Source organism: Anabrus simplex, chromosome 2, assembly GCF_040414725.1.
Source record: "Anabrus simplex isolate iqAnaSimp1 chromosome 2, ASM4041472v1, whole genome shotgun sequence".
NCBI lineage: Eukaryota > Metazoa > Arthropoda > Insecta > Orthoptera > Tettigoniidae > Anabrus > Anabrus simplex.
The window spans coordinates 357,667,726-357,685,505 of record NC_090266.1 but is presented as its reverse complement, the minus strand read 5'-3'; positions in this window follow the sequence as shown (position 1 = coordinate 357,685,505).

Here is a 17,780-nt window from a genome sequence, read left to right as displayed (position 1 = left end):
TGAAGCCTTTCTCAGTCTATTGCTTGGCTTTCCTAGTCGAGTCTACTTCTTTTCATATCTGATAGCTCCTCACGTGATTTCAGGAGGCTGAGTGAATCTCGGATCCAACCATCAGACCAGGAGTGAAATTCCTAAACAAGTAGTAATCGAACCCATGGCCACCGATAAGATGAATTTGCACCCATACACCATGATCTGACACTACAACATGTAATGTTCAACCACATTCTAAAATATAAATTCTAGAAGAAAATATCCTTCGAAATGTTGAATAACCTGAAAGAAAATAATGAATTGAAAGAAAGATTGAGAAGCTTCAAGACAAGCTATAAATAGGATCACTAAGACTTTCATGTGTTTCTTCAAGTTCATAGAATTTTCATCGATATTTTCTAATCGCATAGATATATGAGGATAAAAAGCTGATTTAACAGCTGACATAACATCGAAGTAGAAATTAATTGTTCATAATAAATGGTACTATACATAGCCCACACACTCTTAAGGATATTGATAATGAAGTCACATCACTTCTGTTCCAAATGCAATTCAAATTACCAAATTAACTTAATACATAAAGACTCACAAAGGTTGAACACAAAAACTTAAATCGTCCCACATATATCGATGGTAGACAGATTACTGCTGAGTTCGCAGCAACGATAATATAGTTTATGGCAATCGCCAACTGAGTGATACTGATAAGGGAACTATCGATAAGTTCAGATCGAAACCGACAATGAAATTTCGCACAGAGGATGGGAGGACCATATAAAAGAAATGTACAAAACTTTAGCTGTCATATCGTGCTGTAATATCCTTAAATGGTCAGGGAAATCTATATATATATAAAATAACTTGTCCTGACTGACTGACTGACTGACTGACTGACTGACTGACTGACTGACTGACTGACTGACTGACTGACTGACTGACGGATTCATCATCGCCGAGCCAAAACTACTGGACATAAAGAAATGAAATTTTGCGGATATATTCATATTAAGATGTAGGTGCTCGCTAAGAGAGGGTTTTTGGATATTCCGTCGCTAAGGGGGTGAAATTTTAAAATGAGTGTATCTATATCTCAAAACTTTAAATGTTTACACATGTAAAAATTGTTATTTAGAATTTTGTTTAAAAATAAGGAAGCACGTATTCTTTGTTTTCAGAAAATCCCAATAGAAGGGGTGAAAAGGGTGAAAAAGGGGTTGAATGCCTTTAATCAGGATACCGGCACTTATATCTCAGAAACTGAAGATATTACAGACCTTGAAAATTGGTACTTTTCATCTCTTTTAAAAATAAAGAAACACGTATTTTTTTGTTTTTGGAAAATCCAATTAAGGAGAGGGTGAAGAGAGGGATGAATCTTTAAAATGAGTGCACCTATACCTCAAAACTTTAAAAGTTTACACATGTAAAAATTGGTATTTAGAATCTTTATTAAAAATAAAGAAACACGTATTTTTTGTTTCCGGAAAATCCCAATAGGAAGGGTGATAAGTGGTGAAAAGGGGGTTGAATGCCTTTAATGAGGATGCTTATATCTCAGAAACTGAAGATATTACAGACCTGAAAATTGGTGTTTGGGATCTCCTTTAAAAATAAAAAAACGTAGTTTTTGTTTTTGGAAAATCCAATTAATGGGGGGTGAAAGGGGGTGAATTTTTAAAATGAGTGTATCAATATCTCAAAAATGTTAAAGTTTATAGATGTAAAAATTGGTATTTAGAATCTCCTTTAAAAATAAAGGGACACGTTGCACCCGCCCCCTACCTAACTGGCACCGGCAAGGAATCTACAGGGTCGCACACGGGTCAAGAAGTATGAAATAAATAGGCGCTGAACTAAAGTAAGCTTAGAGGCGTACAGGGGAGGAGAAGCGGGGCATATATAACTAGAAATGAGAACACATTCGAATTAAAATATTTAACTCACAAACCGGTTTATTGAACCTTAATGATGATGGGAAATGACGCACTAAATAACACTAATGAATTACATTAAAATTTACAAATGTTTCTTGTAGCTTGTTTGATGAATATCTGTCCGTTATACGTGATAGAAACGAGTACGTTTACCGCGAAGCGATGCATCGTGACATATAGCGAATGGTAATTTTATCATAACACTGAGGCTATATTATCGCTAACACATAAAACTAACATGCGTCCGACAACACATCTGAGCAATCCCTATTCTAATAAAGACCTAGATTTCCCAATGAAATAACGTAAAATAAAATACACATATGATACAACACCTGGGTTCGAACCGACCCTCGCTATTCTGGACATCGCCAAGCTGATGGACAGAACCACCACTGACCTTATGTACAACCACACATGACATAAAGAACACATAAATGGTACATGATATGCAAGAAAATACATAAAAGGCACTTGATCTTTCTTCTGACGCTGTAGGCCTCCAATGCCTACGTTGAGCATCGAACTGACAACCTCTTGCGATGAAGGCAGGGTCCTGTAATCCCTATCTAATTATACTCGCACAATTAACAACGATTCATTGACAAACATTACCATTATCGGCCAGGTCGCTTGTTAATTATTACACTGCTCTGCCGTGTTAGGTAAATCACATTATTTCGCCGTTCAGAGAAGCCAACTTCCCTTTAACAGCCATGTCCCTCCTTCCTCCGCTTACGGGACATTCAAACAAAAAAAAGGAAACACACTGGGCCAAGGCCAGACGGCAGTTGACCGCCCTAAGGGTCAACACCCACATACAGGCGTAACATTTCCTTTCAAAAGAAACAGTAACATATCATTCGGAGGTACATCTCCAATAAACTCCGGTCTTAGAAGACTCGCGCAAATCACCTTGAATTAAACACATATCTACCCAACAGTATCATGTCATTTTTACAACGCGACTCCCGTATCATAATGGTAATCTTTGCCCGATTATTATTATTATTATTATTATTATTATTATTATTATTATTATTATTATTATTATTATTATTATTATTATTATTGCCGTCCTACATAGCTTACCCGCTACCTTACTTATACATGGTCATCGCGCGGAATCTATGCAGCAATTACAACACAATTAAGCACTCGCTCGGCAATTAACATCTGATTACTGACTGCTAATTAATCGATGGTCGGCACATGGCTACTTTATCGTCACACGGCAATACATTCATTAATTAATTAATATTCACACGAATCGATATTTGACACACGTATTATGATCACTTCCTGGTAAATTTAATCACATAATCAATTTAATCTTATCACTCCCTATCTAAGTATTTCAAAGGGTAGAGTTTTTGTTGTGGCTGTCAGTTCGGCCGCTGAGCCTCGTAGCTGCGTGCCTTACGTACTGTAGTACTTACCGTTTTACATACCATACACTTATCAACTTAATGAATACTCTAATAACTACTCTCACTGCACTCCCATAAACTAATTATTCCTGGTCTTCTGACGCAAATAAACAAACAGAATCTCCCAAGAAAGAAATAATCGAATGAATCTCTATCCCATGCAAAGCTAGAGTATTATATTCCCTAAATTATTTACACTCAATTACTCAGACCTGTTGTCGGTTTCCTAAACTAAGAATTAATAACTACGCGCCCATTCCGGCGCTCTATTTCAACAGGACTACATTTTTAATCTCTTATAGCGTCAGTTTACAATAAATATTCCCATCCCTTCTATGCATGCCAGATATTAGAACTTTGTACTCATCTCTATCACATGATGATGACACCTTCGTCAACTCAGGAGGTCCATCCTGAGCTTACTCCTCCTCCATGGGCACCACGGTGATTACTTCATTTTCCATTCCATCTTGGAGTTGAATATCCATTGTTCGATGCTGGTGGAGCCCTTGGCAGCTAATCCTGTACACACACAACGTCACTGTTTAATTCACACTTCGGTTAACAGCGTTCACTGTGAACGTCCGGTCACGATCTCGTAAGCTATTACGTAGTCCGCGGTTCAGTACCGAATCTCGTCTATCTCTCGGTTTTCCTATTCAGTCTGCTGCTACGTCAAATTATTATACTATCGTAATGATAATAATATTACTTTACACATCACGGTTCTCTAAAAAGTTAACACAGCCGTCACAGAGATCAAAACTATACACTGTTTATGCGAACCGCATTATTTCACTTAAAATAGGAGTTAACTTCACTTGAACAAAGAACTAACGAGGGCTTAACCGAGCATAGCTTCGCCGTCGATGAGCCACTAACCCCGACTGACGCTTGTCCCTTACTACAGTAGTTTTTACAAGGGAGCGATACCCCTTCCACTAATTTGCGTAGCGCCTATTCCCGGCGTAATCGAGGTATAATAGTACGGTTAATCGGTGACCAGTATTTAGTTGAGGCGATTGAGACGTAACCACCCAATTATCCTTCGGTGAATTTCTTTAAATTAATTAAAATCTGTTCTGCTTCCCCCGCCATGCGTGGTGAACTCCCTTTCTCGAGGAGGTGTCGTGAGAATAAACAGATGGCCCAGTACTTTTCCACGCAGAAACCACACAGGATTCTTTCTTCTTCTGAAAGTTATCACGGAAGAGGACATTAAACACTCTAAATAAATGTCCCAGTGACGTTTATCCCTTTAAATCGGGAGATGACCCCCTAATTCGAGTTTCATTAATTTTCTAGATCGTAGGTAATTAAGTTGGCCAGTCCGAGTCCAAGATGGCTCCTATATTTCGTTTCGAAAAAGTTAGTTTCCCCTCATTCTGTGAGTCTTGAGGAGGGATGTCTTCTCTCGAGTGATGTCACAGGGAATCCCCATTCATAACCCCTCCCGGGTCTAAGTTGGCTTGGCTTCATCAGCGGGGCCCCGGCTACACAAAGGATAATACTGCACAATAAGTCGCAGACAAAGAAATCTCGTAGAATAATTTTAAAAGACACAATTTATCTCTCTCAATGGTATGAATATTAATTAGTTTCGGTATGACCTCTATTAATGATATGAATATTAATCATTTTCAGCATTCTTTCCCTTTAATAGCATTGCGTGCGTAATTACGGGGATCGATATCAACCAAAGGTCCTTGGATCATGCCCCTGTCGGGTTCAACGTATTTTTGTTTGTTTTCTGTAAATCCCAATAGTATTGTTGTAAAAGGGTGAATAATGGGTTGAAATGCCTTTAATGAGGATACATATATCTCAGAAACTGAAGATATTACAGAACTGAAAATGTGTGTATGGGATCTCCTTTCAAAATAAAGAAACGCGTATTTTGTGTGTGTTTGGAAACTCCAATTAATGGTGGTTAAACAGGAGTGACAAATTGGGGTGGATTTTTTGAAAGACTATATCTACAGAATATCTGAGAAACGTAAAATGTTACAGACGTAAAAAGTGGGTATTTGGTATCTCCTGTAAATGTAAAGAAACATAGGTGATTTGTTTTTGGGAACTCCACTTAAGGGGAACTAAAAAGGGGTAAAATTTTAAAATGAGAATTTCTACAGTATATCTAAAAAAACTTAACATGTTACACAAGTGAAAAATGTATTTTTTATCTGTATTTAAAATAAAGAAACGTGTATTTTTCGTTTTCGGAAATACCACTTGGGTGGAGATGGGGGGGGGGGGTAAAAGTGACTGAAAAAGGTGCTGAATTATTTTAATTAGGCTACTGATATCTCATAAATGAAGATGTTGCAGACGTGAAATTTGATATTTGGAATCTGCTTTAAAAGTAAAGAAACACGCATTCTCGGAAAATCCAATGAAACGGGGGGGGGGGTGAAGGAATTGAAAAATTAATTGACTTAATTGTATGAGAATACATACATCTAATAAAAACTAAAGTTGTTACAGACGTGAAAATTGGTATTTGGATCTCCTTTAAAAACAAAGAAAAACGCGTTTTGGGGTGTAACCACCTTGGGGGGCGGGAGTGAAAAAGAGTTGAATTCCCTTTCTGAGGACACATACATCAAAAACTGAAGAAGTTAGAGTCGTGATAATTGGTATTTCGAAGATCCTTTACTATTAAAGAAACAAGTACTTTTTGCCGGAACATTCACTTAGGGGGGTAGGGGGAGCGTGAAGGGAAGTGAGAAGTGAATTATTTTTATGGAGATACTTATATATCAAAACTGAAGGTAATAGACGTGAACATTGGTGTTTGGAATCTCCTTTAAATATTAAGAAACACGCCTTCTTTTATTTATTGGGGGGGGTAAGTAACCTTAACGGCAATGGGGTGTAAAAGGAGGTGAGACCAATTGATTTTACTGTTCATAATGTACTTATAAGGAGCCTCCGTTGCTCAGGCGGCAGCGCGCCGGCCTCTCACAGCTGGGTTCCGTGGTTTAAATCCCGGTCACTCCATGTGACATTCGTGCTGGACAAAACGGAGGCGGGACAGGTTTTTCTCCGGATACTCGGGTTTTCTCTGTCATCATTTATTCCACCAGTACTGTCCAATATTTCATTTAATTTGTCATTCATTGATCATTGCCCCAGGGGAGTGCTTCGGCAGCCGGCAAAATTCCTATTGTCACCGCTAGATGGGGCTTTATTCATTCCATTCCTGACCCTGTCGAATGACTGGAAACAGGCTGTAGATTTTCGATGCACTTATGCTAATTGTAATCGATCATTTTTAATCTTTCCTGGGTTCGTTTTCAACAGCCATCTTTTCCTTCGGAGAACGTTCTTAGATTACAGTAGATTCTCCTGGCATATAAATAAAAATTTAAACACATTTGAAATAAACGATAGGAATGAGATTGCCCATCAAATTGTTCACCTCTATAGTAAGGTCAATAATGCACGGAAGTATGTCATTCGTATCGCCAGAAGTCCCGCACACTTGCCAACGCGCGACAATGGTGCTGGTCACATTGTCAACAATGACAATGGCAGCAGATGTAATTTACCGCCAAGTAGCGGTCTTGCATCTTGCTGTGGGGTCCAGAACATCTATAATAATAATAATAATAATAATAATAATAATAATAATAATAATAATAATAATAATAATAATAATAATAATAATAATAATAATAATAATAATAATAATAATAATAATAATGTTCTGGACCGTCGTCAAATGTGCGGACCGCGCTGGAAACGGGTCCTGGACGGGTAATGACTAAGAATGCAGTCCGGCCACGGGTTCAGTATCGCCAACGCACCCAAGACAACACCACGCCGGATCTCCTGAAGGATTGTATCCATATTAAAAATACGTATAGGAAAAGATAGCAAAGATTTAGGGACCCAATTACCGGGTGAATACCAGGACCTAGCCCGGGAAGTACGAAATCAATTGCTAGAAAGAAAATTGAAAATGGGAGGAACCTTGCCGTAATCTGTTAGAAAACGAGTCAGATCGCGAATTTTGGTGGATTCTCGCAGAAAACGAGTCAGATCGCGAATTTGGCGGATTATATATCTAAAACAATAAGCATTCAATTATAAATTTCAGTTTAATACCTAGCGAAGCACGGGTATCTTGCTAGTGTCTAATAAGATTGCACACATTAGCAAATAGCTGGAAGTGAGCAGCCCTGGTGATGAAGCGAGCGCGTTACCTTGAGCTTCCTCCACCATGCAGGTAAGCAGTGTTGAATCCGGCTAATGTTATTTCCGAGAGAAATGTTTTTCTTCTTCCCGTAAAATATCTTCGGAAAAATGGAAGATGGATCAACATGTGATGGAATTAATTGAAAATCACACTATGGGTGCCAACATTATCTCGGAGTCGTGTCTGGAGAGAAATAGTGATAGAGAAAGAGATAGAGAAGGCAGTGACACCCAGTAGCTGCGATTGCGAATTCAAAGAGAGAGAGAGAGGGGGGGGGGGTTAAAACCTACAGACAAAAAAAAGTACCCGGGTTTGTGAGATATAGCGGGCAGGGGTGTATATATATCAAAACTTTTTAAAAAATGCTACAAATTGTTAAGTGTTTTGATGATCTCTGAGCGAATTTCGACAGAGAGGTAAAGGTTGACAGTCTACCAGCTTAAGTGCGGTAATAGTAGTTTTTTGAGAGTTTCATTCAATACTATGCGATAAAACTTTCACCAAAGGAACAATATTAGCATATGTATTACTGTTAAATAGAAGTACGGCGTGATTACATAGTTAAAAATTTAGTATTTGATTACACACTAATAAACTAACAGACACTAAACAAACTGCCAGACTGACGAATGCGCGCGGCAAGCGGGTGCAAAAATATATCCCTGCTACCCTTCCTCACAGCACATGCAAAGTATCCACTACCCGCTGTGCAGCAATACAAATCGGTTAGCCGCGACGAACGATATTTTTTGCGTATTTCCCCCAATAATTTTGTTAATAATTGAAGTAAATAAGGAAAGAATTAGCTGATAGGACAACTGGGCTTGTACAAATTGCTTTTTATAATAATTCCTAGTTTCATCCGGCTAAAATGAAAAAAAAAGTTTTCTCCACAAAGTGCTAGTGATGCGCGGGGATGTTTTCCTGTTGAGGCCTCAGTATTGGGAATATAACCGTGTGTTGACAAATGTTAAGAGACGAGGAAAAGGGCAATTAGCAAGGGATTACTCAGTAGGAGCCGGGACATGATCACCGAGATAACTGGGGCCACGGCCAGAAACAGTTGCAAGCTTACAACATCGCGTCAGCTTTTGCACATCGGTTCCAGGAAACAACAATATCCTAGGGATCCTGGGGTTGTACCGTGGTTGAGCGTTGGGAAGACTGTGACAGGATTGCGACCTGCACGTTATTTCCCATTCTGTATCATATAAGTAGATTTTTAAGATGGGCATTTTTGTCATAAAAAAGCCAAGACTATGTCCATCCTCGGTAACTTATTAAAACAAGTTTTTATTCTGACAGCAGCAAGACAGATCGCCGATGCGTGCCTAAGTTCGATAGATAGGCCTATATAATTTGACAAATGCCCGAGAATGGATTGGAACCTCAAATGGCGCCATCAAAAGTGCGGATAAATATTTTGTAATTAGCGGGCGTGATAACTCAGTTCCAATCGTTCTATCTTCCAATCAAGACGGCCGAGGCTTGAATCCCAGTCCATGTATGAAACATTTTTAAAATGGGAAGTCACGTTCTATTGACATGGATTCTACTTAAAACACTAGATCCCTTAACCTTTCTTTAGTACTTTTGAGCCATAACCTTTATGGTTGTGTATTTTGAGTATCCAACCATTCTTCGGGCTTACTTTGTACTTTAAATGGTGAGTGGATGCAGTGGCGTACTCACAAAATAAGTCCAGGCCAGTAGCGCGCATACAACTTTTCCTTGGAAGGGGTTGTGAAAAGATTTTTTATCTTTTATTTAGAATTTACTTTACGTCGCAACGTAGGTTTTAGACGATGGTAAAGGAAAGTGCTAGTACTGGAAAGGAAGCTGTCGTGGCCTTAAATAAGGTACAGTCCAAGCATTTGCCTTGTGTGAAAATGGGAAACCACGGAAAACCATCTTTAGGGCTGCCGACAGTGGGGTTCAAACCCACTATCTCCCGGATGCAAGCTTACAGCTGTGCGCCCCTAAGCGTACGGCCAACTCACCCGGTGGAGATGAAAAGAAAGCTGGTCCTACCGAGTGCGGTGACGGATCTTCAGTAGATATAGATGATTTTGATTGTTGCCATGTAATTATATCCAACAATCGAAATCATAGCTTCTGTACTCTTAACATAAACCGGCTGCATTATTGAAACTGTTCATAAAATTGGTAATATCGTTCTTCGTCTGTGAGAAGGTAAAATCATCGTTTCATTTGTCTTTTTTAAAAAAAGGAACCAGTTTGGTACTACGCCCCGTAAAGGTGACTACCTTCCAGGTCGTAGATATTTCGATTACGGGAGACTCAAGGCCAACTCTATTGCATCTTCCCCATCCCATACCGTTCTTAACTCTGTCAGTGCCAGGAATCGAATGCAGGATGCCTTAAGTCAAATTCTAAAATAAGGAGACCTAAAGTAACAGCCGGCCCCGCGCTATAGGGGTAGCGTGCCTGCCTCTTACCGGAGGCCCCGGGTTCGATTCCCGGCCAGGTCAAGGATTTTTACCTGGATCTGAGGGCTGGTTCCAGGTACACTCAGCCCACGTGCTTATAATTGAGTAGCTATCTGCCGGTGAGATGGCGACCCCGGTCTAGAAAGCCAAGAATAACGGCGGAGAGGATTCGTTGTGCTGACCACACGACACCTCGTAATCTGCAGGCCTTTGGGCTAAACAGCGATCGCTTGGTAGGCGATCGCCCTTCGGGGCTCTTGCGCCTTGGAGTTTGGTTTGGAAAAGTAAACAGAGAAGGAAGCGACATCCTTGCAAGGCTCTTTAGCTTCCATCTAGTTCTTCCGTCCGGTCTCGTGCATTTAGGACAGTTGGAAAACGTACTCCTTAATAAATGCTCCTCATAAAAGCTTTGTAAAAATACTAACTGCATCTATCTATAAGAAGAATCACAAACGCCTCCATTTCCTGTGGCTCAGCGGTTGAGTCGCTGTCCTTCTGAACCCAAGTTCGCAGGTTCAATTCCCGGCTTGGGTCGGTGGCCCTTAAAACAGTGTTGAAATGGAAACAGCTCCATGTCGTTGGTTTCTGGCACGTTAATAAAAATTATACATACGAATATTATCGTCACAAAACTGTAACTTTATACTACTATATTCTGTATCCCAGGATTGCGAGGGAAACTAAGGTAAACCCTACTTAACATTATGTTGTGACGTGTACTTTTCTTTACCCATTAACAAAATATCTATACCCATACTCCTTACATTCTATATATATGTTTTGTGTGTGTGTGTGTGTGTGTGTGTGTGTGTGTGTGTTTCTTCACCGCATTATCTGTGTAAAATGTCGCTTCTTTGTAGCTTATCACATGACCATTATAACAATAATAATTACCGTATTTATTCTAAACCAGAATATTGCACCTTTATTCAAATTGTTCATTAGCCCGCCTGGTGGCCGTGACCGTTAAAGCGCTGAAGCCTAAACAGTCTGACACCGTGGTTAGCCGGTTCGTGTCCCGTTGGTCGAAAAAATGTTCACCATCAGAAATTTGGCCGGTAGATTGCGTGCCAAAAGCCTGGATTAAATTCCAAACCATTCCGCAGTGTTCATATCGAGTGAGGACATATGACGCTGTTGATGGTGATTCGTCCGTAGGATGGAGACGTTAAGCCTTGAGCAGACCCTTGGTGCTATTCGACAGAAGTAGGCTATGTGCCGGTACCGGTTTCACCCTCTCCTTACTATCATATATCACGTCATTCATTTCATCTCATTAACTCCTCTGATGAGGTTGACGTCAGGAAGGGCATCCGGTCATAAAAACACGCCACGACAGATTCACCTCACCTTATACACGATCCCGTAGAGAAACGGGACAAGGGTTGGACAAACAACACTGGAACTGTTTATTCCTGCATTCATTTCACTTGTACTCGGAATATATGAAAAGCTGTACTTACAGTTATGTTGGGGTAGGAATAACAGAGTTTGGCGGGGGGTGTTGTCATCCAAGGAGTCCAGACACCCCAGGAGTTTTAACTAATGTACTTTTATTAAGCCTTTTATATATAATATATATTATTATTATTATTAGCTTCCAGAATCCGCACGAATCCACCACTCTTATTTGGGTCCAAGGACACCTATTAAAATAATATTCTGGATGAAGAACTACCTTAATGACCTTCCCCCAAAAACTGAAATCCAGGCTACGCTACTGACGAGAGGTGTTACGGATCCGTGTTTGAGCCCCGAGTCTGATCCCCGTCAATCCAGTGAAGCAACAACGCAATCACTTGACAAATCTACCAGATCAAGCTATTCTATCAGTCTACAGAATAAAGTGAAAAACACTGTACATCTTGCGTACAAGAGGAAAGCGGGAGGTGAGAAGCGGCTTTCATGAACCACTGTTCGCAAGAATTGTCGTATGGGTACGTCACTACGACAGACGTATATGTGGAGGAGCCAAATAGAATCTGTATCAGTAAGTCCCGTTGAACACACGAAACTGATGTATAAAAGTTATTTTCTCGCTTTGCAGAAGCAAGAAAGTTGAAACTGAATATGTGCGATGAAGACCTGCGACTGTGGGCCTTGGAAATTTCAAGAGAGGTTTCAATGGGACAAAGCAATTTCAGCGCATCTACTGGTTGGTTGAATCACTTCAAGAAGAAGTACAGAATCAAAAGTAGAAAAATCGCGAAATGTGTATCTCGTGCGTATGTACAAAGAAGAAGAGGAAAAAGGACAATTTCGCAAAGGAATTTGTGGAAGCAGCTACGGAGTGATTTTTAGACTACTCAACTTCTTAAGTATACAATTTGGATCAGAGTGGTTTCGTGACTCCATGGTAAGTTCCCTGTCATAATCTAACGCTCTCTCCCTAACCTAACCGAAGCTGAGCATAACCTAATGACGTGATGAAGTCAAAGTCTGAAAGCCTGATGCTGCATCGACAGATCGCTCATAGCTCTTTGCATGCCCGGGTCCGAGTCAGAGATTTTAACCTTCACAGCTTATTACCCCCTGTTGGGAAACTGGGTAGTTGTGCCATCTCCAACATTAAATTTTATCCTAAGTAGAGACCCACTCGCACAGGCGAAAACCCCAGGGCCTCTCCGGGGGCACACGCCATTGTTAGTCTCCTGTCATTAGTCTGTAATGTTATCAGCCTAGAGGCTGGTTAGATCTTCAGATAGCACCATCAAAGGTTATGTGATTAAAGTCAAAAAGCTAGAACAAATGGCAGCGCCAAAATGAGGCGTAGTATTCAACAGGAGTGACGTAGATCCCCATGGCTTTCTTCGCTGGGTCTGAACGCTCTATTGCAGCACTATGACACCAAATCCTGTGACATAACAGTCCGCAAAGTGTTTTAGACATTAAAATGCTGCTGCAAGCAGATGCTAGGTTGACGTGTACTTAGCATGTTAAATCCCTTAGCTACCCTATGAAATCTGGGTAGCTAATTAGCTTACATGTACTAGGGCGAAGTATAGTCAGCGTATCGACTGCTTCCTTAAATGCATTCCCTACCTTCATAGATCTGGAGCATCGAAGTCGAGGGTTCTCCGGCCAGCAGAATACCCCTAGACGTAGGTGTTCATTTCTGCTCTAACTCTTTGCTTACAGACAGATAGTCAGTCTTGCATTTGAAGTCATCTAACAATGTAGTTTCCTTGCTAATCAATTGCATACATAATGCTCTCTAAATAGCATTGTTTTTGTTATATTACTTAAGCTCTACCTATAGGCCTACTTATATTCATTCTCCGATAAAATCTTTCAGCGAAATGTTAGCGTGTGTATCATATCAGTATACAACACCGTTTTTAGAAGTGCGCGTGTAAAAATGCAAAGTACTGCGTATGAACTTCGATCAAGTGCTGTGTAATATGTTGTCAGCTCTTTCCAAGTGCTTGTGTAAAATGATGAGCAGTGCTTTCTTATCTTTATAATTATCAAGTCCAGCAGTTTGTGATTGTATTCCTCATTCTAATGAGGGAGAAGTTCGAAATATTAACTACGAGATAAGGCACTCACCCTTCTACACATAAACAGCTGGGCTGAGTGGCTCAGACGGTTTAGGCGCTGGCCTTCTGACACCAACTTGGCAGGTTCGATCCTGACTCAGTCCGGTGGTATTTAAATGTGCTGGAATTTACTGGAACGTAAAAGAACTCCTGTGGGACTAAATTCCGGCACCTTGGCATCCCCGAAAACCGAAAATGTAGGCATTGGGACGAAAGCCAATAACATTGTTTTTATTACACATAAACAGTAGAATGTGGGAAACTACTGTTTATATTTTCAATATGCATATGCTTCACCTCTCGTTCAAGAAGTAGCGATCTTTCCTCCTACACAAAGGGGGTTGGCTACACGGTTCAGGTCACATACCCGTGGGCTCGTATTTGGGGGATAGTAAGTTCGAAACCCACTGTCGGCAGGTTTGAAGATGGTTTCCCGTTCTTTCCTATTTTTACACCAGACCGCTGTCGCTACTTCCCTATTCTTAGTCCTGTGCTATCCCATTTTTGCCATATCTGTGTCCGGGCGGCGTAAAACTTCGAGGTCTCCAGGTTCGATTCCCGGCCAGGTCAGCGATTTTACCTGTATCTAAAAATGCTTCACAGTCCACTCAACCTACGTGAGAACAATTGAGGAGTTATATGACGAAGAAGTAGCCGACCCGGTCTAAATAGCCAAGAATAACAACGAAGAGGATTCGTCGGGCTGATCAAGCTTCACCTTGTACTCTGCAGTCTTTCAGGTTGAGCAGTAGTTGCTTCGCATGTCAAATCCGCATCATTGCTAGGGAGCTTGTATGTTTCACACAGACCCTATAAGAGAAATGTATTACCTTTAACCCTTGCACCATTCGATTCGCGGACGAGTCAGCGATATTATCTTTTAATTCATATGGCTCGGGTGATTGGATGTTTGAAGTGAAACCAGGCTTTTAGAACACAATCAAGCAGTTAGCATGCTGATCCAAAGCAAGGGGTCACGGTCCCGTCGGGTTGGCGATTTTAAATTTCATCTGAACCTAGATCAAGCGCGCTAACTTAAGCTGAAGATGCCAGCGCATTACTGCTTAAGCTACGCAGTCTAGCATTAGAAGATAGTTCATGAATCACAAATCCTCAGCCCACATGTAGCTAGGACAGTTTTCGGTTCTGTATACAAGATCGACCCCCGAGTCATATAAAAATTACTGTACGTTACTAGAAGTCTACAGTTCAAATTTGTGAGCTCGAAAAGTTTAAATCCGTAAATTAAGCGTTCAAGTCACCAGGAAAACATAGTCACGCGTAAAGATCATCTCAAACGCTCATGAGGCTAGCAACCTTAAATACCACCAGACAGAGCCCAGATCAAATCCGCTAACAAGAGCTCAATAGGTCTGCGCTTCATCGCCTGAGCTACTCAGCCTAGCAGTAGAAACTAGTGATGTAGTACAAAGAACACAGTCTCGGAGTTAGATGAGCTCAAATCTGCAACCCAGACGAATTCAGATTTCCTGTTAGCTCAAAAGAGTTCCTCAAAATCAGTGTTCATAGTATCCCTTTAGCCTACGCGTACCCTTTAGCTCATAGGTGCCCTTTAGACCTTTAACCTACTAGCCCATTAGCCCAGTGTAGCCCATATAGGAACTTTAGCCTGTTAGATCCCTTTAGGCTATTAAAGCGCTTTAGCCATTTCGCCTACTAGAGCCCATTTAATCCTTCATTCTTTACGTGTCCTTTAGCCTTATATGCACTACCGACTCAATCTACATGGCCTCCGACGTGCTATTATTTCTAAGAAGAAGAAAGAGATAGCAGGGAGGAGTGGGAAGTGATACAAGGAGTACCTGCCGGTTTCCGAGTCAGACTCGCTACCACGGCAAGAGTTTGTGTTAGGTAAGGTGGTGTTGATGTATGGTATTGAAGGGTCAGGGAAAACCACATAGGCAGAAAGAAGAAATAGCCTACATGTAAAACCTGACATCTTGTGATAGCAAGGATGTGGGCTGGAAAAGTCCAGAGGTAGTGTTAGTTAGGAACACGTAACATGCACAAGTCATAAACCTATTCCTCGCCATTCCGTCTGCGAGGGGATCAGTCCGTCTGGGCACTGCTGTGACTAGCGCGGGCCTTGCCGGCTGCGGAACCATGCGTCGAGTGCCACTAGGGCCCGCCGCACGGCACCACCTCATTGGGCTCCCTCGTACCCAGTCTCCGATCTCGGAGAATGAGGCCAAGCCCGCCGAGGCTGGGGCCTCCTGGAAGGGGGTGGGTCATGGCGCCGGGCCTCCTTCCTCTCTGCCCGCGCCATGGCCCAGTAGACAGGGCAACTGCGATGGGAGGCCGGGTGGCCCCCGAGCAGTTGGCGCACACCGGCGCTTCCTTAAGTGTTGCGCAGGCCGTGTAGTGGTGATCACCACCATAGCGGTTGCACCTCACTTGGAACCCCCAGCCGACCTGACGGTGGCCCCACCTCAGACAGCGGAAACACTGCAAGAGCTGCTGAGGGGGACTTTTCACTCTCACCTGACTGCCGCTACCTGCTGAGGTCCTCTCCTGATTGGCTCCTCGGTAGACTGTTGTCCTGGGAGTAGTCCTGGGTTGCGGCGGGGCGGCCCTCTCCTGATGGTCCTGGCTGCCGCCACCCGCTGAGGTCCTCTCCTGATTGGCCCCTCGGTAGACTGCTGCCCTGGGTTGCGGCTGGGCAGCCCTCTCCTGGTGGGCCGGCGACGCCTTCTGCTTCCTGGTCCGGCGTCGTCTTCTTCTTCTTCCCGGGGGTTGCTTCTCGGCAGGGGAAGAGGCCTCGTCTTGGTGGCCCTCCTCCCGGCCTGGTGACCCCGGAGTAGCTGGTGGCTCCGCTGCGTCGCCGTCTTCTTCCTTCTCCTGGCTGGCGGCGGCGGCGTCGGTCGGTCGGTCGGTGCTAGCATTCGACTGCGTTCCCTGTCCTGTGGGGCGCACATCGAGGTCTGAAGCTCGACAGACATGCAGGCAGGCTGGGCCTGGGCAGCAGCCTCAGAACGCCAGGGGGCGTCCTTCTCCACTGCTGTGCTGCTCTCCACCATCACGGGCGCTTTCCTGGTTTGCGCCCGGGTAACAGGCCCTTCCTGGTAGGCCTGCTTCTGCGTCCTCTTCATCTTGGTAGGTGGTCGACGATCCTGGTTGGCGGCCTTGTTGGTCTGCGTGTACTTCTTAAAGTATAGCGGCCCAACTGGAGGCGCGCCGTCGTGGCGCTCGGGAGCGCCGCCGTCGTCCTTGGTCCTTGGCTCCGTCTGGGTGGCTGCCTCCTGGTAGCCTGAGCCTCTGCCGTCCAGCTGCGCCTTGAGTCCTGGTAACCGGACGACCTGGTGTCGCTGGGACGCCAGCTCCTCGTAGACCCGGAAGCGGTCTGTGTCCTTGGGGTGGATGATCACCGCCCAACCAGTGATCACCTCGCCGATGGTCTCGATGACCGAATCCCCGATGGACTCCGCGATCGCCGTGAGGAGATCGATTATGCGGATCGTCTCCTTGTAGTCGTCCGTCCCCCAACGGTTGTACACCAACAGCGTCGGGAGTCTGTAGTCGGGGGCGTCCACCGTCATGAGCGCCGCTTGTAGTTTCACTATGGCTCCCCTGTAGTCATAGTCGGCCGGTCTCACTGGAACGGATAGCTTCTCCATCCTGGTCCTCCTGAAAAGAAATCCTGAAAGAAAGAGAAAGCGAGCACTGAAAAGTGCTCAGCTCTGACAAAAGCTCTTTCGAAGTCGTACTAATAATTACAGCAGCCTGGTTAGCACTTAAGAAGTACTGAGCGCCTGGCAAGGAGAGAGAAAGCAGAGCGAGAGGCACGTACGTCCTTCTGCTACGACAGTCAGCTCGTCCTTGTCGCGCTACTCGCGCACCGGGAAGGGTAAGCATGTGCTAACTTGGGCACTAATTGACGTAGAATAGCACGCTAAACGGCATATTCTATCTACAGAATACCATAATATGCCCTTGGTGACGTGATGGACGGTCACAGTACTTAACTCTGCACTCCTACCATGTCCACCACAGATACACTAGGAAGGAGACTAACACACTTGACTAGTCATATGTCGTCACTGAGACTTTCCCGTGCATCGCAAATAAACGGTGCGCATCATCCTGTCCATGTGTACGAATACAACTGGTACACCCGTTTGTCGATGCCGGCATATTTATACAAAATCTCCCTGATTGTATGTAGATAAGTATGGTATTGACTAACGAATTATCATTGACAAATCATGTTT